Genomic DNA, 26,663 nt, shown 5'->3' on the forward strand with positions numbered 1-26,663 from the left:
AAAAAAAAAATGGTCGCACAATTCTCTCCACTGCACATTTTGGAGGCGGGTAACAAAGTATAGACTGAAAAAGGTGAGCGGCACAGCAGCCTGATCCCTGAAAGTTGGCAAGTGTTTTTTTATGGTTGCTAGAAAAGACCAAAGTCGGAGCCACAAAGCTGTTTCGAAAAGTCAAAGATCTTCTAATCTACCATTGCCTTCCATGCAGGTATCTAAAAGGCAATAACCTTCGAGACCATATTCACCACAATTTAATACCTACAAAATGCAAGACATGGCAAAAAAAAAAAAAAAAAAAAAAATCTCCACCCTCTGTGACCCAGTTTGCAATTGACTGATGGATGCTTGCTCACAACATTGAACCCAAAACGTCTTCCAGTTTCTGTACAATGTCCTAAGCCAGTAGTATTGGACTATGATATATTTCCTATCCTCTCTTTAAACTTTCAGATTTGGTTAAACAAAAGAAGTGTGAAAAAAAAAAAAAATTCAATTGGGGTGAATTGTAATACCAGATATGGCCTGTAGATAAAAGTGGCACCGTTTCTGGAGAACCCCCCCACAATAGCAGACAAAGAAATCACTCTGCAATGGTTTACATTTAGCTGAGTATCTACACATCTGTACAGAACCTGGATCACCCCAATTAAAGTTAGATAAAAGTTCAAGTAGTGGTCACCCTTTTAAGAGTGTCTCTTGCTATAATTTTATATACATACACACACTTTGTGTAAAGCTGCTCTTCTCCTGAATTTGGTGTTTCTTTCCCTCATAGTTCCTGAGATATGCTCTTATCTTCCCTGCATCCAAATCTGGTCAATTTAGCCAAGTTAGGTTGCTTTTACACTTGCAGTATTTTTGGGGCCAATTTTACAGCCCCAATAGGTTTCTATGGGACCGCAAAAACGGCCCGCAAAAATACATCAGAGCGCCGTGTCCTGTATGGCCGTATATACAGCCATGAAAAGATATCGAGCTTTGATATTTTTCACGGCTCACGGACACAACCTGCACTTAAATCAATGGTACCGCAAAAACAACGGTAGCTTGTTTTTGCGGTACACCATATTTGCGGATTTACTTTTTTTCCCTGCAATTTGTTAGAGCAGGGAAAAATGGCGTTCCGAGAAGGTTTTTTTTTTGTGGCCCGTTTTTTGGGCGAGACTGCAAAAATCACGGCAAAACGGCACATAAAAAACGGGCCGCAAAAAAAATGCATGTGTAAAAGTTGCTCAAGTGTGATCGTCTTCATGGTAATCTTCAGCATCACACCCAGTTGGCCAAGAAGATTACATTGAGCTATACGGGTAACAAGAAGGTCTGTATCTCAGGAACGGCGAGACGCAAGAAAAGAAAGAACACAGCACAACATTCAGGAGAACAGCGGCATTTACACCAAGGGAAAATATATAAATTATATATATATATATATATATATATATATATATATATATATATATATATACACACACACACACACACACACATACACACAGCAAGTGACAGGTTCACACACAAACACAGCAAGTGACAGGTTCTCTTTAAATTTAATAAAAAAAAGTTGGCAAGTGCCGTAGCATTAAATTCTGATGAAATAATTCAGTAAATAAAATAAATAGTAATGAACCATTGTTATAATGTCCACAACTATCTCTGCCAGAAAAAGCAGGAAACAAAGCAAAGAGCATAAAAAGACGTAACAAAAGAAAGGTAGACTGTTAAATAATGGGCAAGAGCCAGGTAGCAGAGGTGGGTGTAACGCGAGAGACACTTACAGAACAGGCCCGGGGAGACGCTCATGGTAGGGATCGGAGGCTGGAATGAAAGATTTGGGACGTTTCTAGAGAAAACCATACAGGCAAGAACTGACTCTGCCTGTTCCGGTTTTACAACATTCATTAACTCTACTTTGTAGCTGTGCGGTTCCTCTAGAGAAAACAGGTGAGAGAAGTCAAATAGTCTGCTTGTGGCTTTAAGCCATTCCTTGGAGATTCCGTCACCTCCATGTAAAGGGCGCGATACATTATGTACCGTGAGACTATATATGACGCGTTTATAGCTCGTAGATTATTTTAATTTAAATTTGTATATGAAAACTATGACGATAAAAGGGGGGGGGGGTTCAAAAGTGAAGTCAAACACTTTTTACCACCACCCCCGCCCTCATGATAAAATGGTGTCATTCAAGGGCACGTCACAAAATAATAAAAAAAAACCTTCTACAGCTGTGTATAGAAAAATGGAAGAAAGGGAGGGGAAAAAAAAGAATCCCAGCAGAAGTGACTTAAATCACAAAAAGTGTACTCACATCATTGACTGCAGTACATTTCTGTAAAACTCACACGGGTAGCCAAGAGATGCACCAAATCCATTTGAAAGGTGTACTTTTTATTTCCTGTATTTAGCGCATCTTACTCCAGCCAGCTTTTTTTTTTTTTTTCTGCTTTCCCCCCGACGGACTTTATGTGTCAGATTCATCAATAGTACACAATGTGTGAAATTTGGCACAGTTTAAAAAGTTTATTTTGTTCCTTGCACCATTTTAGCCTAGTGTTGCATGACCTTTTTAGTAAGCTAAAATGTTGTACTTTAGTCTTCAATTGCGCAAAAAAAAAAAGTTACATGTACTGTATAATAAATACACAAAACCGCAAACATTTTGACATGTGGCAAATGATGAATTGCTGAAAGCTATGGCCACATTGTCAATAGAGCCAAAAAAAAATGAAATAAAAAAAAAGTTACAAGAACTTTAAGTTAAAATCTATTCCCTTTTATCAGCCATTATAGAAATGTAAGGGTCGGCCAGGACTATAGTCGTGGCCAGAGACACTAAAGCATCAGTGTCCACGCCTTCCCTCACAAAGATACAATTCACTGTACGGCATGCCCGAGTCTCCAGGTTCAGGTCCCCCTGGGTACTTCCCAGGCGGCGATGGCCCCTCTCCGAAGCGACTCCCAGTAATTGAGACGCAGTCTATGTTAACGGTTTCTTTACTGACAACTTCACACAATATATCCACAGTTGGCACATCATTGATAACATATCCGTCTTTGCTTGCTTCCTCAGCTTTCCCTACTTTGTTGACGCTTCTATACGGCACGTGCCTGGACCAGACCGTCTTAGACTGCTTCCCAGCTTCTTCCTGGCCTAACCTTGCCATGACGACAATTCCTTCTGCCTGTTTCGCCCCAGACTTGAAGACATACGGCACCAGGTTTGGTTGCGTCTGGAAAAGCATCTGACAGTCTGTACCGCTCCCTGCGAAGCTACAGCTTCCTTCTGTTCCTCACTCCATCCAACTCCCGCCTTAAGAGCGTCCGCCCAGGCTATGAGTCACCACTAGAGTTGAGCGACTTTGGTCGGATCGGGTTTCATGAAACAAAATTTGTTTCAGATGAAACTGGTCCGACTAGGGCAAAAAAAGTCGGAGTTTCGTCCGAAACCCAACCCCAATGCAAGTCAATGGGCAATAAAAGTCGGCATTGAGTGGATGAATGTCATCCGCTCAATGCCGGCTTTTATTTTCCATTGACTTGCATTGAGGTCGGGTTTCGGACGAAACTCCGACTTTTTTTGCCCTAGTCGGACCAGTTTCATCTGAAACAAATTTTGTTTCATGAAACCCGATCCGACCAAAGTCGCTCAACTCTTTGTCACCACATCTCTACTGCTTTGGCCCACTATACTGATGTCCAATAGCCGTGGATAACTTGGACTGTCGCTCCTTAACGTTGCGTAGGTGCCGAGCCGTTCTGGGCCTATAGCCCATGTGGACACTTCGGGCACCCTGGCCCAGTCAGAACTAACTTCCTTCTAAATCCCCCCTTCTCACATAGCAAGATCGCTGTTGCGTCACCGATTTTGTGACGCAACAGCGATCTTGCTATGTGTGACACAGCGGCGATTGGGCCCCTACTGCGATGTTGTTGATCGTGCTCGAATGTCCTGGGCCATTTTTTGATTGCTGGTGTCCCGCTGGCCAGCATGCATCGCTGTGTTTGGCAGGGACAACGACAAACGACCTCAATACTACAGGTCTTTGAGACAGGGTCCCAATGACCGTCGTATCGTTCCGTATCGTTGCTGCGTCGCTGGTGAGATCTGACTGACATCTCACCAGCGATGCACCAGCGATCCCTACTAGGTTATATCGTTGTCGGGATCGCTGGTGCGTCACCAAGTGTGACGGTACCCTAACCTAGCCTTAACTCCTGGAAGCCCCTCCTACACTTAACCCTATCCTACTAAGAGCTCTATATACTAGAGTGCCTTCTCTAGTGTCCAAAGAGGGCACTACGCTTTCCCTATTCTGTAAATAGCAAACCTTGAAATGCACTAAATTTTATCACAATTATGTGCAAATGAAAAACAACAATGACAATAGAACAAACACAAACAATGGTAAAACCCAGAAAGGTGTAGCAGTACCATTCCATATGTGTGGTAATACATGTGAACATGTAGCAGTACCATTTAGCAATGAGTAAAAAATACAATGTTGAACATCTTACTTAACCCCTTTACAGAAAGATAGCACTGAAACGAGATATAACATAACAGGCCATCCTCCCGTTAGGCACAAACGTGGCCACCCTGGCAGGCGCCAGTAATGCAGAGCAGTATTGTGTCACTGAGCATGTCAATGGCACTGCCTAATCCAAAATACACATACACTGGTGCACAAAATACCTTAGCTTCCCCATGAATGAATAAAACAGGATTGTATAGCATAGCCAATAACAGAACAAGGGTTTTTACTCCATTGTAAATGATCAAATAATTGGGCAGTGTCAATATTATCTGCCAACTGAGAAAGATGGGCAACCACAGAGTGCAGCCAGAAGCAGCCAGCGTACTTACCCATTGTTACTGCACAGTCTGCTGCTCCCCAGGCAGGTAAAACAAACACCAGACATAAATTAGAAGTGTTATTACAGCGTAAAGCAGGTAGAACTGTGACCTCAATTCTCTAGACACGGATGGAGGACATTCCCCTTTAAATGTGGCCTGCATTTTTAAATAAACTTGCTGCATTGTCAAAGATACCACTGAAAAGTTTGTTCCTGCTGGTATATACCATTTATGTTTTTTGTTTTTTTTTTTCACTGTTAATATTTTAATATACACAGGGTGGGCCATTTATATGGATACACCTAAATAAAATAGGAATGGTTGGTGATATCAACTTCCTGGTTGTGGCACATTAGTATATATGGGAGGAGGGGAAACTTCAAGATGGGTGGTGACCATGGTGGCCATTTTGAAGTCGGCCATTTTGGATCCAACTTTATTTTTTCAAATGGGAAGAGGGTCATGAGATACAAACTTGAGAGTTTCAGAAGAAAAACAATGTTGTTCTTGGTTTTAACGCAACTTTATTCTTTCACGAGTTATTTACAAGATTATGACAACTTATAAAAATGTGTTCAAAGTGCTGCCCATTGTGTTGGATTGTCAATGCAGCCTTCTTCTCCCTCTCTTGACACACTGATAGCAACACCGCAGAAGAAATGCTAGTCTAAGGGAGTCAGGTCAGACTCCTTGTAGGAATGCTCGGACCGGACACCCATAATGTGGTGGTGCACCATCTTGCTGGAAAAACTCAGGGAATGTGCCATCTTCAGTGCATAAAGAGGGCAACACATCATCATGGGGCAATGTCAGATATCCAGAGGCATTGAGGTTTCCATTGATGAAGAATGGCCCCACTATCTTTGTGCCCCATATACCACACCATACACCACACCATACCATCAATTATGGGTGTCAGGTCCGAGCATTCCTACATGACCAGTTTCCTGGAAAGTGGACTGGTCGTCGTGGGCCAGTTGAATGGCCACCAAGGTCTCCCGATCTGACCCCCTTAGACTTATCTTTGGGGTCATCTGAAGGCAATTGTCTATGCTGTGAAAATACGAGTTGTGCAGCATCTGAAACATGGGACGCTAGAAGCCTGTGCTAGCATTTCTTCTGCGGTCTTGCCATCATTGTGTCAAGAGTGGGAGAAGAGGGTTGCATTGACAAGTTATTTTTTCAGCCCTATTACCTTTTGGATATTACTAGCACTTGTTTTGCCATCCAGCTTGTCCCATTTCAAGAGGATTGTGAACACCACAGCAGGGTTTTTTTTATACTTTCCTTCATTAAACAAGATTTGGTTCAGGTGATCACCTAATCAGAAGCACAGTAAGTAGAATGAGGTGTACTCTGGTTGGAATTCAACTGACACTGGATTGGAATGGCTGTCAGACATGGAGAGAAGCTGATTTTTAAACTGTGCAGTGGTCTCTTAATTTTTGCCAGAGCTGTATATGTATATGAACAAACAATTCACTGATTCCATTCGTGGAAGAAACCCATCAACCCATCATGTTCTTCCAGATGGGCTGAAAAGAAAAGGATTTCTGCCTCCCAGTTTGATACTTTATGGGGACCCGTTCAGTGCAGCTCATCTCAACTATCACATGGACACTCTGGGACTTAGTTAACTAAGGTGCCCCATTCGAGACCAGTCTCTAAAACAAAGCAACTACAAAAACTTTTAGTCCTAGAATACAAGTGCACTACACACAGAACCCATTGTTTTCAGTTGTCCCTATGCAAGGCTTCATTTTGCCTGCAGTTGGTGCTGCAGGGATGTTGAGCATTTGGATCCAGGTTCCTCTCCACAAGTCACGACTGTTCACCTGCTGAATAGGCATCCTATGTTCATAGGACCTTTCTAATAACAAAAAGGAAAAATAGTCCACGTGACCTAGTGCCATATTACAGGTTTTTTTCATTCTAAGCTACAACATCATTTGAGAAAAGTTTTAACAACTGAATATAAGTGGGCAGGAAGCACAAACACTCGCTCTGAGAGGAGAAAAATGCATCTCAGTGAGTCCAGTGAAGTCCTTATTAGGAGAGCAGCTTCTCGGTCTTGCTTTATTGATCTGGAATGTGCGTAGAAAACACGAAGGCATTCCATGCATGTATCACTTTACAAGAGGATTACTGCATCCGCCAATGTGCCAACTCACAGGAGGATTCCCACATCCACACGGATTCTCACGTTACCCACTGCTACCGAGCAGACATCATTCTCCCATCGGGATATTACTGGCTTATTATAGGCTGCAGCCCATCAATTTCCTTGAAGAGATATGTTCATATTGTGAGAAGGAAGGCAGAAAGTATTATAGTAGTTATATTCTTGTACATGGGGCAGTATTATAGTAGTTATATTCTTGTACATAGGGGGCAGTATTATAGTAGTTATATTCTTGTACATAGGGGTCAGTATTATAGTAGTTATATTCTTGTACATAGGGGTCAGTATTATAGCAGTTATATTCTTGTACATAGGGGTCAGTATTATAGCAGTTATATTCTTGTACATAGGGGTCAGTATTATAGCAGTTATATTCTTGTACATAGGGGGCAGTATTATAGCAGTTATATTCTTGTACATAGGGGGCAGTATTATAGCAGTTATATTCTTGTACATAGGGGGCAGTATTATAGCAGTTATATTCTTGTACATAGGGGGCAGTATTATAGCAGTTATATTCTTGTACATAGGGGGCAGTATTATAGTAGTTATATTCTTGTACATAGGGGGCAGTATTATAGTAGTTATATTCTTGTATATAGGGGAAGTATTATAGTAGTTATATTCTTGTACATAGGGGGCAGTATTATAGCAGTTATATTCTTGTACATATGAGCAGTATTCTAGTAGTTATATTCTTATACATAGGAGCAGTATTATAGCAGTTATATTCTTGTACATAGGGGGCAGTATTATAGTAGTTATATTCTTGCACATAGGTGGCAGTATTATAGTAGTTATATTCTTGTACATAGGGGGCAGTATTATAGTGGTTATATTCTTGTATATAAGGGGCAGTATTATTGTAGTTATATTCTTGTACATAGGGGTCAGTATTATAGTAGTTATATTCTTGTACATAGGGGGCAGTATTATAGTAGTTATATTCTTGTACATAGGGGTCAGTATTATAGCAGTTATATTCTTGTACATAGGGGGCAGTATTATAGCAGTTATATTCTTGTACATAGGGGGCAGTATTATAGCAGTTATATTCTTGTACATAGGGGGCAGTATTATAGTAGTTATATTCTTGTACATAGGGGGCAGTATTATAGTAGTTATATTCTTGTATATAGGGGAAGTATTATAGTAGTTATATTCTTGTACATAGGAGCAGTATTATAGCAGTTATATTCTTGTACATAGGGGGCAGTATTATAGCAGTTATATTCTTGTACATATGAGCAGTATTCTAGTAGTTATATTCTTATACATAGGAGCAGTATTATAGCAGTTATATTCTTGTACATAGGGGCAGTATTCTTGTAGTTATATTCTTGTACATAGGGGCAGTATTATAGTAGATATATTCTTGTATATAGGGGGCAGTGTTATAGTACTTTTATTTTGTAAATATTAGTCTGTGTTCATACTGGGAAACATAAGGTTCTTGGCCCTTACATAACATTACATGTTATATTGGTGGGAAAACAGAAGAGAAAACATCTGAGCTCAGATGGAAACCATCAGTTTCCCAGCTTCTAGTAGCATGAACATAGGAAACAGTTAAATATCACATCAGTAAAGCAGGAAACACTCGATCATCTACAACTGCTCCTTCAACTAAACTGTCTAACACCAGAATGTTGGAAACTCAGAAATCTGGAAGCGGCCTCTTAAAATAGTCAAGAATGAGCAATCAATGAAAAAAATGTTTCCAAATAAGGAATTCGGTATAGAAGCGCCCAGATGGCCTTTACCCTCGACCCAAAAGATCACACATTTACTAGAATTTAAAAAGAAATAAGGGAACATTTGCATATCACATACAAGGCAGAATTCCAACGCACCACCAAGGGCAGTTAGGAAGCAGGAGAGATTTTAAATCAGTTTTAGAGTTTTCGTGCAAATGAAAAGGAAACAAACATCAAGACAACCCCTAAAAAGGGAACAGTGCAGGTGATGGCCATGGACATCCTTATCCTGTCTGATCCTTCTCTAGCTTTCCAAGTGTCTTTGTCACTACTGGCAGTATGAGGCAGTACCTGCAGCACACTCAGGTAGCACTGGCAGTCCCACTCCTCCAAGATGTCACATCCATATGTACTGCTGCAAGGTTTCCTGCGTCTCAGAACATGAAACCAGGATAGGACAGTAAACGAGAATCAACTCAACGGGACTGGTACAAGTTCTCTTGTGTAAGTGAGGAGCACTGCCAAAACCCTACATGACCTCCAATGGTCACCAAGCTCTCAGAAGAACTCCACAACTGTGGCATGACTCAGAGCCAAACATCCAGTAATGGGACCTTTGATCTCAGTCCAGCATCCTGCAGTTCAATTGGCATTCACCAGAGACCACCAACATTGTCAGGTCCGCCATTGGCTCCTCTTGACAGAGGAGAGCAAATTCACACCAAGAACATCTTACAATCATGAAAGAATCTGGAATTGCTGTGGTTAACATTATGCAACCTGTAACATCATCCAGCTTGACCAATTAGGTGGCGTGTGATGGTCTGAAGAGACATATCCTTGGAGGGCTGCATAAACCTCCACATGATAATCAGTGGTACCGTGACTGTAGTTAGGTACTGGGATGAAACCCTCAAAGCCAATGTCAGTCTTTACACTGGTGCAGTGGTCCCAGGGTTCCTCCTTGTGAAGTACAGAACCCATCCTCCTATGGCCAGAGTCTAGGCATCTCCTGGACGAAGAAGGCATTGATGCCAGTGATCATCCCCAGACCAAAATCTTTGTGATGCATAATGGCTGTGCCAGATGTACCAATAATCTGCCCAGAAGCCACTAATGGCCTGATCCAGGTCTGGTTGGAGATCCCCCAAGACACCCTTCACTGTCTCATCTAGCGCCCAGACCATTACATGGGGACCATATACAATTGCAAATCAGCTCATGAGTTGCTGTAATTAGATTTTCTGGGTGATTAAAGTTTTCCAGTCACCATGGATAATGAATCTCACAGTTTACGCCAGTAAAGATTTGTCAACTTAACTATTTAATTCCTTCTGATCCGATGTGCTTTTTACATATTCCCTCTTTTCCTGCAATGTAACTAGTAGTATAACACAGTCTGATGCATGTATGAGGCATCAGTGTAAATTAAAAGAAGAAGCCATGGTAATTACTATAGATTAATATATAATTAAGTACTGTCAAAAGTATTTAAAGAGTTGTTCCACTACTTTTATATTGATGACCAGTCCTTATGATGGGTCATCAACGTCAGATCGGTGGGGGGATAAACGCCCAACACTTCCATCGATCAGCTGTTCTCCATGCCGGCTGTGGCACAGCAGCGGTCCATCAACTGTAGTGGCCACTGCCATGTGCTGCAGGTCCACTGCTACTCATTTAAATAGTGTCGGATCTGCAGTTCTAACCTGTGGTCACTATATAGATTACGGAGCTGTTCTGTGCCATCACTGGCACCAAAAAGTTGATCATGGGGGAAATCGGATGTTGGGGGGGGGGGGGGGGGATGTATCCTAGTTAGAGGTCATCAGTATAAAAGTAGTGGAGTAAACCTTTAATTGTGCCACAATACTAAGACATAAAGCAAGTGTTACATTACTTTATTCTAGGTGAGAGTTACAGCTCTGCAATCTTGTTATGACAGTCCCAGGTAGGGAAATCAGCATATGCAGCCATCTGTGTACTTAGACATTGGAGGTTGTCTTAAAGTCACGCAATTGGGTAAATTGTCAAAGTTGTTCAATTATTGTGCAAAAAAGCCGACTGCTCTTTTGTGCCACTACAAGCCATGTTGAACCTGAGAAACAGGCTTGACACGGCCCAGAAAAGTTATTTTATGTATGCAGAGGACAGAGGTTAGACTTCACTGCAGATTTAAAACCTTTCGGCTATGTGCACACGCTGCGGTTTTTGCTGCGGATCTGCAGACAGTGGACAGTAGCATGCAAGTCTATGTGATTTACATTCCGCTGTGCACACGCTGCAGATTTTCAACTGCGGAAAAGCTTCGGTTTTGAATCCGCAGAAAGAATTGACATGTCACTTCTTTCTGCGGATTCCGCTGCGGTTTGCCACCTATTCCATTGTCCAGGTGTCAAACCGCAGGTCATTTTACCTGCGGATCCGCAGATACAAATCCGCGGGTGAATCCGCAGCGTGTGCACATAGCCTTAAGGGTGTGTGCACACGTTGCAGATTCTGCTGTGGAATTTTCCACGCAGATTTTGCTAAATCCGCAGGTAAAATGACCTGCGTTTTACCTGCAGATTTAGTGAAGTTTTTGTGCGGATTTCTATAATGGAGCAGATGTAAAACTGCAGCAGAACTGCACAAGAGAAGCGACATGCTGCAGTTTTTAAGCCGCACCAAATCTGCAGCATGTGCACAGCGGTTTGTTTCACGTAGCCTTAAATGGTACTGTACATCACTTGCAGTTCTGCAGGGCCAAATCTACTGCAGAAGGATCCGTACCATGTGCACATACCCCAACACTCTGGAACAGACCCCCGTCTTCCAAGAGATAAATATATCAATATCATTCTGTAAAAATTACTGGATTCATAGAACAGGTAAGAAATGTATGATCAATGGGACGTCAATGGTCAAAGAATGGGATGGGGGGGGGGGGGGTTCTCTTCTCTCATTTGAAGATAGATGGTCACAAGTGTGCATTATCACACCATTCAATGCGCTGTCGCCATCAATCCTGTTGACACCCCCCCCCCCCCCCCCCCCCAAAAAAAAAAAAAACAAAAACCTCTCTCTCTCTCTATCTCACACATACGAACTGGTTGTGTATCACCACCTCATTCAAATAGAAGATATAGGACCATCAAACCATGGATTGGTAGGAGTTCCAGTAGGGAATAGATTGTAAATTTGTTACCAGGCCAACTCCTTTAAGATTAGGTTGAATCAGAATATTTGAGAAGACATCTGGACTGGGCTTTAAGCTTACATGCAGACATATGGGACAATCCCTTTTAAAAACAATCTCTGTCCATACACTCCATTAGGGTACATTGACGCCAATGAAGAAGGGCCCCGTGTGGTGCCTCCATCCATTAGCAATCAGTCAGAACGATCTGCATCTCTTCTTTCAGGTTGACCGAAGACATCCATGATTGTTTATTCATCTGAAGCGTGGCCATGTAATTCTACAGCGCAGAGCCCTTGCAGAGGGTAAGGAATAGTTGATCGTTCCCATTACTTAATTTTAAAAGTTTAGGCTTTGACGGACATTTTCAGACAATTGAAGTGATAATTGATCCATTCGTTGGGATTCTTTACGAAAACACCAACCCCTTATTATATGCAGCCAATATCGGCACAGCCCTTGAGCTTTGTGACCGGCTAGGGGACATTTATTTTGATTTCAGATGTACCTACCCTTGACCTTTTGTTTTGACTTTTATACAAATCTACCCCTTTTGGGCGTTTTCTGGATACACCTTTAAGATCCATGGCCAAATCCACCACAAGTAAGGAAGTAGTCAGACAGTCCTTAGACCTCCTCTGAAGTTCTTGCCTCTGCCAAGACGATGCCAGAAATGGCCAAATCAGGACGGAAAGAACTTTTTTATTTGTATAAAGGGAAAGTCAAGACGAAGTTGTGGAAATCTCAAATGTTCTTTAGCCAAGCCATATCACATTGTTAGGTTTTTTGTTTTTTTTTGTTTTTTTTAAAAAGATAAAAAAAAAAAAAAAAAAAAAAAAATTCTCTACATCAGATTTTCTCTGACCAAAAACCCTTGCAGATCATGTTCTGAAGACATCCTACAGGTTCTCAGCTTTGAACAATCCCTAGTAGTTAGGGGGGATTCCTAATCCAGCAGCCATGTCTCCTAATGCTGACTATTGCCTTTAATTCTGTGTGTGACTGCAGACTTAAGAATTCACTGGTTTCTGAGCAGGGACCAATGGATATGTATAAGTTCTACATACTCCCAGCCATATACTTGTATGGAGCGAGTGCTCGCCCTTTAGTTAGCAATGTAAAAAGATTAAAAAAAAAAAAAAATTGTAGAGGTTCAAAAATGACAAATCTATTCCCCCTCCCCCCATAGTGAGGAAAAAAAATAAATTGGAAATTTGGAAAAAATAAAAGACAAGTTTCGTATTGCCGTGATCGTAATGACCTGGAGAATCAAGGTTGCAGATAATTTTGTCGCACTACGAATGCCATAAAAACAAAACCCAAAAGGAAGAATTCCAGCATTGTATTTATTACTTTTATTTTAACAGCAATATTCAAAACTAGAGCTCGTTCCTCAAAAATAAGCATCATACAGGTATGTCAGGAAAAAAAAAAAAAAAAAAAAAAAAAGTTATGGCTCTTGGAACGAGGGAAGGTTAAAAAAAAAAAAAAAAAGTAAAGTTCTCAAAATGCATACTTGAATGTGTGGAGTTGTGCATGTGTAACAACTAGTGATGAGCAAACGTGCTGGGATATGGTGCTATCCGTGCATGTTCGGGTGCTATCTGAGTGTCTTGGGTGTGCCCGAGTAATAAGTTTGCGTTCCCATGCAGGGAATGCCTGTTTGTTAGGCAATCCCTGCATGTGTTGAAGCTGTCTAACACAGCAGCAGTAACGCAAACATATTATTTTGAGCAAGCCGAAGACACTTGGCGTTGCACCCAAGCATGCTGAGATAACATGATATCGGAGCACATTCGCTCATCACTAGTAACAACCTATCCATACCTGGCAGCACAGAGCAACTATTGTCGAGATATGGGCTGGTACCAGCTGTAGCTTCCACACCTATAGGATATAAAATATATATATATATTTTGTGATTTGTGTTAGTTTGCATAGTTTTTCTTCGTTTTTCTATTCACAAAATTTCTCCCAATTTTATACCTCTTTAACATAGTGGTCAACATTGTTTAACCCTTTAAGGGCCCAGATTTTCCCCCCCCCCCATGAGATGACATACACATAGGAGGCATTTTTATTTTCACCCGAAAAAAACAAACTAAAAAACCCTCTACTCTGGACTCTAGATTTTTCCTTTTTCTGTTTCTAATGTAGGGTCTACATAGATTGGAGAATAAAAGATACAGAAAAAAAACAAAAAACAAACCTGATCTAAAATCGGTTCCATTCAAAAATAAAGGTAAAATTAAAAAACGTAAACTATTTTTCTTCTAGTCACTATGGTAAGCGGACCATGAAAATGCAGACAACAGCATCTAAATGATTAACAGCAGCAACCAAAACTCTGGTCCATATAACTAGCAGCAACAAAATTGTATTTCACTGGTCCTTAAAGTGAAGACCCCTTAAAGCTCCTGCAATTTAGCAGGGAGGGGAAACATGTCCCTGAGAAAAAAAAAAAAAACAAAAAACAAATTATGAGTCATTTTTCACTGCTTCTATTTCCCAGCCTACATAGTCCTAAAAATGAACGTTCTGCAATAACAGCAGAACATTTGCTCCTTCTATTGTATCCAGCGATAATGTGACCGACAAATACCACCGGGCATCCAAGCTCCCCTTTTTTAAAGTGGTAAATTATTTTTATATAAAACACAGATGCAGAAATTAAAAAACTACTAATATATATATATATATATATATCTCACCAACCAATCAGGAAGCCTCTTTCATTTCACCAGAGCTGTTCAAAAGAAGATGAGCTGTGATTGGTTGCTATAAGCAACAGTTATCCCACTCGACAACACCTCAGCAGACACTGACATGGTGGGAGAAATCTAGCATCCCGGGATCATAAGCTCCCAGCCATTGCCTGCCCCTCAGAAAGGAGCAAAGAGAACATGACAGAAATGAATCCCCCACCACACATCCTCCATTCCATAGGCACATCTTCTTAAAGGGATCTCCGGTATGGAAGATAGGGCAAATCCACTCTGTGCTCTGATTCTGACGCCAGGCCTCTCTTAAAGGGATGCCCGGTATGGAAGTTAGGACCGTTCCACTCACCGCTCTGGTTCTGACCCCAGGCTGATGGGATGATGGCAGGCGTGTCCAAATAAAGGCAAGACTACTTAAGAAGGCTGTTCCACATTAAGCAGCCTACATTTTTTGCCAAAATGGGAAAGAAAAAGGATGTGTCGGCTGCTGAGAAGCAACAAATTGTGGAGTATTTAGGTCAAGGCATGACTACAATCAACATTGCCAAGACACTTCATCGTGATCATCGCACAATCAAGAAGTATGTAGCCGATTCCCAGCACACACGTGTGCGTGCTGATAAGGAAAAATTGAGGACTCTTTCCAACAGGCAATTGCGTCAGATTAAAAGAGCAGCTGCAAAAATGTCTTGTCATAGCAGCAGACAAGTTTTTGAAGCTGCTGGTGCCTCCAACGTCCCCCGAACAACAAGATGCAGGGTCCTTCAGAGGTGTGCAGCTGTGCGTAAGCCATCCTGTCGACCACCTCTATCCACTGCACACAAGCAGAAACGGCTCCAGTGAGCCAAACAAGACATGAAGACTGACTTCCAAACTGTTTTGTTCACTGATGAGTGCCGTGCAACGCTCGATGGTCCAGATGGATGGAGTGGAGGATGGCTGGTTGATGGACACCCCATGAAAACACAGCTAAGGCGCCAACAAGGAGGAGGTGGAGTCATGTTTTGGGCTGGAATCATGGGGAGAGAGATTGTCGGCCCCTTTAGGATCCCAGAAGGGGTATAGATGAACTCTAATCTATGCGGAGTTTCTAATACAGCACTTCCTGCCATGGTTCAAGAGGAAGAACTGTGCTTTCCGCAGCAAGATCATTTTCATGCATGATAATGCACCGTCTCCTGCTGCAAATAACACATCTGCATCTCTGGCTGCTATGGGAGGACAAACTTATAGTGTGGCCACCATCTTCCCCTGACCTCAACCCCATTGAGAACCTCTGGAGCATCATCAAAAGGAGGGTCTATGATGGCGGCAGGCAGTTCACATCTAAGCAACAGCTCTGGTAGGGTATTCTGTCCACATGCAAAGCAACTGAAACACAAACCGTCCAAAAACTGAAAAATTCAATGGACGAGAGAGTTCAGAAGCTTCTTTCCAACAAGCGGTCCTATGTGCAAATGTAACATCACCGAGAATAAAGTTTTGACTTGAAAACTGTTTGATTTCATTATGTAATAAGCTGATAATGCTTATCATTTCACCATTGACCCTTTTTTTGTTCAAAATAAAAAAGGTTGAAAACTCTGCTGTGCGTAATAATTTGGAACATGCATTTTGAGTCTTTATTTTAAAAAAACACACTGTTTTCATGGGCAGTTTGTTCATAAACATTGCAATTATACTAGATGACTGGAAAAGAACAATGACTGCAATTCATATAGGTAATTTAGAGAAAATATGAGGAAATACTTTTTGCATAATAATTTGGAACACAGTATTATATATATATATATATATATATATATATATATATATATATATACACACACACACACACGTTAAAGGAAAACGTGGTTTCCTTTCTATTAATGAACTAGAAAAAAAAAGTGATTTTTGGGGGGGGGGGGGAGTAGAGGGGAGGAAAAAAAAAAATAAATAAATAAATGATGGGGGGGGGCATGGGTGGCATGGTGGGTCAGTGATTAGCACTGCAGCCTTGAAGCCTGGGGTCCTGGGTTCAAATCCTACCAAGGAGTTTGTATGTTCTCCCTGTGTTTGCATGGGTTTCCTCCGGGTTGTCTGGTTTCCTACCACATGCCAAAGACATACTGATAGGGATAATCTAAATTCCCTATCGGGGACAGTGTCTGTAAAGCGCTGTGGAATTAATGGCCCTATATAAATGAGTAAAATAACCACAAAGTGCACAAAATCTTTGTACCTGATCATTCGGTTATTAAAAGGAGTGGTTTGTTTTTTTACTGAAAAATAAAATCAAGTTATCCCCTATTCCATGTATGGAAAATTAGTTCCCGATATGGAAAATTGGGGCTCAGGATCCCCAAGAATGAAGATCTGCAGCCCTTAAAGAAGCAAGCTCGGTCTCCACTCCAATCATTTTCTATGGGACTTCCAGAAGGCAACGCTCAGCCATTTCCAACAGTCCCATAGACAATGAATGGAGCAAAGGCAGATCATGCACACTGCCAGTCCGTAGAGCCCTGCCTTTTGCATCCCTGGCAGTCCCAGCTGTCAGGTTCCCAGCAATCAACTTTTTATTCCCCATCCAATGATTAGGGTATAGGTTGATTGTACGCTATATTCCAATTCACAGTACGTGGAACTTCGCATGATCCGATTGAGAGTACAACAGCACCCACATTATTCTATACTTCCCAATTCATCCGAATAAGAAGCAACTATTCATACTTTGCATAGTCACATTGAGGTGTTTGTTTGCGGATACTAAGCTCCAAATCCTCTATATGGACAAGTTAGTTGAATTATAAAATCTAATTTGCCTGCAGCCACCACTAAGGGGAGCTCACTGTATACTGAACTATTACTGTGTCAATGTATATACGGCCTATAATTGATAAGGACAAGAGTGGAACTATATGCGGGACAAAAAAATAGAATTCGACTTATCGGTAATTCGGTTTCTAGGAACCTTCCACGACAGCTACTTCGGAGGATGTCTTCCCCGCTCTAATAGGGGACAGGAACACAAAGAGTTTAAATACCCCTCCCTGCAACCACCAGTGTTTTCCTGGACACCAGTATGAATAGTTACCACCAAAGTGCAGGAATCATCCAATAAGAATATCAGATAGGGAGGGAAATTAGTGCTGTCATGGAAGGTTCATAGAAACCGAATTACCGGTAAGTCTAATTCTATTTTCTCCAGTCACCTTCCACGATAGCTACATCGGAGTAATACCAACAACCAATTTCTCTGGGGGGGGGGGGAAATCACAGCCTGCAGCACTAGTCTGCCAATTGTTAAATCCCCATTGAAATTTAGCCTGTAACGCCTGGTGAACGTGTTCTTTGACGCCTTCTTGCCCTTATTTTGTCCTGAGAACTGGATGAATAGATTCTGGTGAATCCGCTAGGCTTCACTCTATTGTCGGTAGACAGGTCCACTCTGCAAATGTCGAGAGTGTGGAAGGTCTCTTCCTTAGGGTTGGAAGAGCTTGGGCCGAATGAGGACAGTACAATGTCCTGATCCCTATAAAAGTTTGAGTAGAAAGGAGTGATCTAATCAAGATATCTGTAATGATTGCAAGGTAAGCTTCTTGAATTGACAGGGCCTGCAAGTCTCCTATACGTCTAGCCGCAGTAACTGCGACTAAGAGGACGGTTAAAGGGTTAGGTTTTCATGGTCATGGAATCTAGAGTCTCAAATGGATCTTAGGTTAGGGTGTTGAGATCCCAAGGAGGCCCCTGACTGTGGAGTTTAGGACGAATCCTGGCTGCTGAAGCCATAAAATAGTTTGATCCAGCGGTGGCTGGCCAGGTCAAGATCAAAAAAGGTGCCAAGAGCTGATATTTATACATTTAGTGTGCTGGGGATAAGGCCCTGTTCTAGACCTTTTGTAAACGTCTAGGGTCTGTGCTGCACTGGGATGGAAGGGATCAGGGGTGCCTGGAGAGCACCAGCGCGTAAACCTTTTCCCAGACCCTGGCATAGATGGCATTGGTTTTTGGCTTTCCTGAAGGGTTTGGATTACCCTATCCGAGAGCCATTTGGCTCTTAGGAATTCGGCCTCAATAACCATGCTGCCAGGTTCCATTTGCCTACATCTGGGTGTGGCAGAGGACCTTGGTAAAGGAGGTCGCCTTTTTGGGGTAGAAGCTAGGGCCTTCCTGGGCCATGGCAAGTAGGGCACTGTATCAACTTCTTCCAGGCCACAGAGGGTCGATTAGTATTGTGGGAACGCGGTCCGTCTGGATTTCCTGAGATTTTTTTGCCCGCATCGGTATGGGTGGGCAGGTATATGCGAGGTTGGAATCCCACCATTGGGTGAAGGGCATCTATTCCTTGCACTCAGTCCATGTGGTTGAGGGAGACGAATACCCCAGTCTTCGCATTTTGCCTGTTGGCGACTAGGTCCACCTCCGCCCCATCTTAAGGCTAGGGACACGAATACCATCGGGTCCAGGCACCACTCTTCCGGATGAACGTCTTCTCGACTGAGGAAATCTGCCTGGGTGTTGTCTGATCCTTTGAGATGCACTGCCAAGGAGAAGATCCTTGCTGCTATTGCCTTCAGGCCGGCGTATTTCGTACTCCCCTTGGCTGGAGATATGACCACAGTGGCCTGTTGTCCAAGTAGATGCAGACATGGCGATTTTGGATTAGCAATGATGACATCTTTTAGCGCTTTTCCTACCGCCTTCAGTTCTCTCAGGTTTGAGGAACTGGTACTGATGCTCGTCAGCCATCGCCCCCGAAAATAGGATCTCTCTACTACTGCGCCCCAGCCTCGTTGGCTGGCATCTGAGCCGAGTGTTTTCAGGGTTAGCTGAATCTGGCTGACTCCCTTCTGAAGATTTCGGTAGTTCAACCACCACCTCATGGCCGGTTTAACCTGACCAGGGAGGGGAATCCTTCAGGACAATGGAATTTGTCGCTGCGTAGGCCAGGCGGATCCTGGAATGTAAAAGCACGTGGCTTTGTAGAATTTGGGTGTGGGCCTGAGCCCAAGAAATCACCTGGGTGCATGTGGTCAGAGATCCTAGAGCATACGTTGACTGAGGGTCGGTGCCCGCTGGTCCTGAACCAGGTTCTTTTGTGGACAAGGTCAACCTGACAAACCTTAGGTAGGAAGGGTGTCTTTCCCCTTGAGTCCGAGAGAACTCCCAGAAGCTTCCTTCACGTGGAGGGATAGACCAGGTTCAGTATCCAACCCAGGGATCTTAATATCCCCGGGGTCTTTCCTACGTCCATCTTCTGACAAGAGATAGATGGTACAGAGGGGAGGAAGTCGTCCAGATATGGGATAACGCCTATCCCCTGGCGCCGGATGAAAATCACTGCTTTCGCCATGATCTTTGAGAGATACATGGTCTGATGGATTGGCACATGGTAATATGCACCCTTCAGACCGTTGCCATTACCCAGTTCTGTCCGATGAGCGGGACTGCCCCTGATTGACTCCATTTTGAATTGCCTGTACCGGACTGATTCGTTTAATGGCTTCAGGTTTATGATGATTCGGTTTTTCTCTGATGGCTTAGTCACCAGGAAGGGACGTGCGTAATGGCAGTGTCCTTCTACCACTTTGGCACCTGCGCGTTCTACGGGAGCAGATCTCTTGGTAAGGAGCCCTGAAGGTGTGGAGGCTGTAGGGAGGTTACCCCTAAGCATTACAGGGAAGGACTCCCGAAGCCAATTTTTAGTCCATCTCGTATGGTACGGTGGACCCACTGATTTGTTGAGATGAACTGCCAGCGGGTGAAAAAAAAAAAAAAGCGAGAGATGACCCCCAACCGGGCGTCATTGCTTATCTGGGGTCTGTTGATGGTTAGGGACAAGGATGTTCCTGCCCTTGCCTCCCTATACTCCTCTTCCCAGCCAGTCTTTCATGCCGGTACTGGCCCAGCCTCAAGCTGCTTAGCGGCTGTGATCTGACAAGGGCATGCAAATTCAGCTTAGAATAGCTGTTGACAGAGGTTTGGTCACGGGAGGGACGAAAAATCCGTCTCCTAGGATTTCTATGTTCCGGAAGAGATCCTTTTGTCCGAAGCTTTGTCCAGGATGTTATCATGGACAGGCTTGAACACACAGTGGCCCTGGAAGGGGGATGATGCACCATTTGGAGATAAGTTGCCTCCCTTAGGATTTTAACCAGGGCACTCCTCTAGAGTAGTTAGAAAGGACGGCCACTTTTGCGGCTACCCGGACCTGGCGAGAGCAGTCACGCTTAGCCTAGAAGAGCCGGTGCATTAAACAATTACCTGAGACCTGTGAATTACAGGCTGGTCTTCCACCCTGGTCTCAAGTTGTTTAGCGACCGCCAGCGGAAGCATCGGCTAGGAACCGCATTGCTTTCTGCAGTAGGGGTAGGGCGTCCGGTATCTTTTCCCCTGAGGTGCCCTGAGTCTGTGCGTAATCATAGAGACAGGGCATGTGGAAGCTATATTAGCTTCTAGCAGATTAGTAGAGGTGTCCCAGGACTTCCTTGATAAGTATATATATATTTCTCGATCCATTGGATCTTTGAGCTGGGAGGAGCCCTGAAAGGGATAGGCTTTTTTAGGGAGGCCTCCTTTTATGGAGGATTAGATTCTGTACGTTCTCGTGTACAGGACACCTTCTTTGGGCTTCAGCCCAACATCTCGTCCTGTACCATGTATTTAACTTCTTCCTCCTCCACCCCTATGGTGCTCTTAACCATACTGATTAGCTCACCCATATTCTCGGAACCAAGTGATATTTTTTGTTGGCTGGTTTTAGGGGTGGACGTGGAAGAGGAACCCTCAATCTCCCGAGCGTCCTCTGAATCCGAGGACTGAATTTCGCCTGAGTGAGTCAGATTCTATCGGAGCTTTCTTCCTCCTCCTAGAGGGAGGCAGTCTGGGAGAAGGGAGCCATGGAGGAGTGAACCTCATGTATTATGAGGGATTTGATACTATCCAGGAAAGAGGGCTGCTCAGCGCGAAGGACCTCTCCATACAGGACGTGCAGAGCTTTCCCCGTATGTCGAGGGAGTCTGGCAGCACACATTTTACACTTGTGGCTGGTCCTCTTGGGGTCAGAGACCTTTTCTCCCCATATTAAAGAGAGGTATGCTACGCCATTTTAGTAAATAAATACTGGATAGCCAGGGCCGACGCCTGCTACTTACAGTAGGAGGGGGTACGCTGGGCTCTGCCGACGCAGAGAGAGGGCTTGTCACCGTCCACAGTCAGTGTCAGACAGGTGATCTCCTCACCCGGACCTTGAAAGATCGAGGGTCCAGCGTTGTTTGTGCACCTCCTCCTCCCTTTGGCCTAATGGGGGGAGAACCACATGAGGACGCCCCAGAATGTGACCGCTGGCCTCAGGAGTAACGCGCCCCTGGCGCGCGTGCGCTCCACCGTGGAACACATAGGGACAGACTGGAAGCGACGCGCGCCCCAGTGGAAAGCCCAGTAACGCCCGAAGTGGAGGAACGCCACCCCCGGCCAGCGTGAGCCCCCAGGAACCGGCAGCACGGAGGAGGAAGCCGGGGAGCCATCTGGAGGCCACCGGCGCGCACACCACCGCCTCGCTTTACCCCTGAAGGAGGCGCAGGAGAGGCAGGAGAGTCCAGAGTCCCACCATGCAGGAGGAGACTGGAGCAGCCACCGGAGGAGAGCAAGGCCCTCGACCTCGGCTGCCCAGCATCTGACCGGTTTCCCAGCTGGTACTGGACATGGGGTGCTCCCGATCGCCGGCACGGCAGCACCATCGTAGACCTCTTCATGCCCCATAGGGGACAGGAAAACACTGGTGGTTGGAGGGAGGGGTATTTAACCTCTGTGTTCCTGTCCCCTATTAGGGCGGGAAAGACATCCTCCGATGTAGCTGTCGTGGAAGGTGACTGGAGAAAAAGGTGATATATTTAAAAAAATCTTTGCATATTTCCTTCAGTGACTACAATTGATAATGAGCAGATTGCTAAAAATAGTGGCTTCCTCTTCCGCCTCTGTGCCTTTTCATAATGGCTAATGTGGTATAACAGAAGAGTCGCTCATCCTTTTCTCAGTCTCGCTCAGCAGGTTTGGGGAGATCTTTGGTTACGGATGAATCCCGCCACTGTTTGCGGAGGCGCATGCAACAGTACAGACAGTACTAATTCAATTCTCTCTGCTTTCAGTATCGTCTTTGACCAACAAGTGGCAAGTGGCAGTGTTCACTTAGTCACTCTGTAAGGCATTAACTGTGTGTCTTTCTCACTTGTCTATCTCCTTACAGCACATTTAGGCTGTGTGCACACATTGCGTTTTTTTTCGTTTTCCCGCTGCGGAATCGCCGTGAAAATGTAAAAAAAAAAAAAGAAGCATCCCATGCAATCCTATGGGATTCTGCAATGCTGTGCTAATGCTGCGGATTTTTCCACTGCGGAATCGCATTGCGGAAAAATACGCAGCATGCTCATTCTTTTTGCAGAATTGCAGCGATTCCACACCCATAGGATTGCATTGAATCGCTCACTTTACGCATGTGGCTATGGCCACCATGCGTAAAGTGAGGGCTCAATGTGCGGATGGTACTCAGGGTCTGGGTACCATAATGCTGTAAAAAAAAAAAAAAAAAAAAAAAAAAAAATAGAGATATAATCACCCTCTGGCAGCCCCCGAAGTTCTTCCCACCACGCTCCCGGCATCTTCCAGACCCAGTAATGCTTTGCGCGAATGACATCCGATGACATCGTGCTCTCGCAAGCGTGACGTCATCTCTGGTCCTTCGTGTAAAGCATTACTGGGACCGGAAGATGCTGGAAGCGCCGCAGAGCAGATCGGGGGCCGTCGGAAGGAGAGAACAACAAGATTTATTTTTTTTTTTATTATCCTATCTTTTACTATTGATGCTGCATAGGCAGCATCAATACTAAAAAGTTGGCCACACTTGTCAAGCGCTATGCTTGACAAGTGTGACCAACCTGTATATCACTTTTCCAAGCGATGCTTCAAATCGCTTGGCATGCGCAAGCATTCCGCAAGTGAAAAACTCTTGCAAAACGCTTGTTTTTCGTGGGAAAAACACATGTGAATTCGCATGCGTTGCGGCGGGAGTTGCGGAAATTTCCACAGCATTTCCAAACGTGTGCACATAGCCTTACAAGCAGCTTATGTATGCAACCATTACAATAGTCTCTGCAGCTTCATCTTGGACAGCCCTTTTCTACACTGTGTTTTACTATTCTGCTATTAATCAACAACTCTTATTGCTCTTGGTGAACACGTACGTTCCGGTTTATATCCAGGGCCTGAAGACCTGTACGAACCCAATACTTGTGTGTTTGAACTAGGCCTTACAACAGGACTTTTCACTCTGCACATAATTGTAACCAACTGGCCCTTCGGCTTGTGAATGTAAAACAAAAAAAAAAAAAATTAGAACATTTCCATTAAGCAGAGGTCTTGAAAAAAAAGGGATGAAATTGAACAGTGCACACGTTGCAGAAAATTTCTGCTCAAAAACCTGAATCCCTTCCCAGAAACCGCACCTATTTTTCCTGCGGCTTTTTTTTGCGCATTTTTTTTTGCACGGTTTTGATGCGGTTTTTCCACAGCGGTTTCTAAACGCATGGAAGAAGCCAAAACCGCGGAAAAATCCGCAAAATTAATGTGCATGCTGCGTTTTTTACCGCGATACAGTTTTTTCGCGGTAAAAAACGCATCAATGTGCACAAAAAGTGCAAAATGCATAGAAATGACTGTACAGCTTATTTTTAGCAGTTTTATAGTGAAAACCGCTAAAAAACCGCTGTGTGTGAACACAGCCTAAATGTTAAAAGTTGCACAATTTCATAAAATTATCTCTGCATGCTGTTGGGACCTTGAAAACAGCACGTCTGTTGTCAATGTATTCACAGACTATGGTTCATCCAGAAAGTCTGAGCATTATACGAGTCCATCACAGACAGTCATGTGAATGAATATGGTGATTATGCGCATGTGCTGCCACCTCTCCATTTTGATGGGGAATGTTATAGCCACGTTCTCAGCTGTCAGACCGAGTGGCGTCACCATTGCGGTAACAGAGGTGGGGGGCGACTGCAACTAAGCCACTGCTGGAGGTGGACCTGCCAGCGCCAGAAGCCATTTCAGCTGGATGTGCGTCTGAGGACGTACATTCAGCTGAAGTGAATTGCGGCGCAGAGAATGATGGCCCCCTGCACTGCAATTTATGCTGCTGATCACGCCGACTGTGGGACAGTCACGAGCGGCGCATGGCAGTGATGGCATGCTGAAGTTAACTGCAGACTATAGAAGAGGACGCCACATGATGTGGAAGCTGGGTCTTTCGTAGATGGAGGATATACAGTTGTGGCCAAAAGTATTGACACCCCTGCAATTTTGTCAGATAATACTCAGTTTCTTCCTGAAAATGATTGCAAACACAAATTCTTTGGTATTATTATCTTCATTTAATTTGTCTTAAATGGAAAAACACAGAAAGAATTGTCCTAAAGCCAAATTGGATATAATTCCACACCAAACATAAAAAACAGAGAGTGGACAAAAGTATTGGCACTGTTCAAAAAATCGTGTGATGCTTCTCTAATTTGTGTAATTAACAGCACCTGTAACTTACCTGTGGCACCTAACAGGTGTTGGCAATAACTAAATCACACTTGCAGCCAGTTGACATGGATTAAAGTTGACTCAACCTCTGTCCTGTGTCCTTGTGTGTACCACATTGAGCATGGAGAAGAGAAAGAAGACCAAAGAACTGTCTGAGGACTTGAGAAACCAAATTGTGAGGAAGCATGAGCAATCTCAAGGCTACAAGTCCATCTCTAAAGACCTGAATGTTCCTGTGTCTACTGTTAGCAGTGTCATCAAGAAGTTTAAAGCCCATGGCACTGTGGCTAACCTCCCTAGATGTGGACGGAAAAGAAAAATTGACAAGAGATTTCAACCAAGATTGTGCGGATGTTGGATAAAGAACCTCGACTAACATCCAAACAAGTTCAAGCTGCCCTGCAGTCCGAGGGTACAACAGTGTCAACCCGTACTATCCGTCGGCGTCTGAATGAAAAGGGACTGTATGGTAGGAGACCCAGGAAGACCCCACTTCTTACCCTGAGACAAAAAAAAGCCAGGCTGGAGTTTGCCAAAACTTACCTGAAAAAGCCTAAAATGTTTTTGGAAGAATGTTCTCTGGTCAGATGAGACAAAAGTAGAGCTTTTTGGGCAAAGGCATCAACATAGAGTTTACAGGACAAAAAAAAGAGGCATGCAAAGAAAAGAACACGGTCCCTACAGTCAAACATGGCGGAGGTTCCCTGATGTTTTGGGGTTGCTTTGCTGCCTCTGGCACTGGACTGCTTGCCCGTGTGCATGGCATTATGAAGTCTGAAAACTACCAACAAATTTTGCAGCATAATGTAGGGCCCAGTGTGAGAAAGCTGGGTCTCCCTCAGAGGTCATGGGTCTTCCAGCAGGACGATGACCCAAAACACACTTCAAAAAGCACTAGAAAATGGTTTGAGAGAAAGCACTGGAGACTTCTAAGGTGGCCAGCAATGAGTCCAGACCTGAATCCCATAGAACACCTGTGGAGAGATCTAAAAATGGCAGTTTGGAGAAGGCACCCTTCAAATATCAGGGACCTGGAGCAGTTGGCCAAAGAAGAATGGTCTAAAATTCCAGCAGAGCATTGTAAGAAACTCATTGATGGTTACCGGAAGCGGTTGGTCGCAGTTATTTTGGCTAAAGGTTGTGCAACCAAGTATTAGGCTGAGGGTGCCAATACTTTTGTCTGGCCCATTTTTGGAGTTGTGTGAAATGATCAATGTTTTGCTTTTTGCTTCATTCTCTTTTGTGTTTTTTCATTTAAGACAAATTAAATGAAGATAATGATACCAAAGAATTTGTGTTTGCAATTATTTTCAGGAAGAAACTGAGTATTATCTGACAGAATTGCGGGGGTGTCAATACTTTTGGCCACAACTGTACATGCATTATTTATATTCCAATACATCTGATCACCATATAGTTGGGGGATTCGGGTCCAAATTTTGCACTGGCGCCCATGGGAAGCTAGTTACGC

The 26,663-nt window shown here is 43.7% G+C and overlaps 1 protein-coding gene across 13 annotated transcripts in view; it reads right to left on the reverse strand.

The window, feature by feature from the left end:
* Nucleotides 1-26,663, reverse strand: part of SYTL2 (synaptotagmin like 2) — a 135,203-nt gene that overhangs the window by 93,946 nt on the left and 14,594 nt on the right. Inside the window, exon 1 of one of the 13 annotated variants that reach the window (XM_073569209.1) lies at nucleotides 1,776-1,864. The exons of the other annotated variants lie outside the window; for them this stretch is intronic. The gene's annotated coding sequence lies outside the window, so the exon portion shown is untranslated. Of the gene's footprint in view, nucleotides 1-1,775; nucleotides 1,865-26,663 lie in introns of those variants that run through there. 13 annotated transcript variants of the gene reach the window in all.

This window comes from Dendrobates tinctorius, unplaced genomic scaffold, assembly GCF_039654945.1.
Source record: "Dendrobates tinctorius isolate UK_male_01 unplaced genomic scaffold, ASM3965494v1 ptg000023l, whole genome shotgun sequence".
Classification (NCBI taxonomy): domain Eukaryota; kingdom Metazoa; phylum Chordata; class Amphibia; order Anura; family Dendrobatidae; genus Dendrobates; species Dendrobates tinctorius.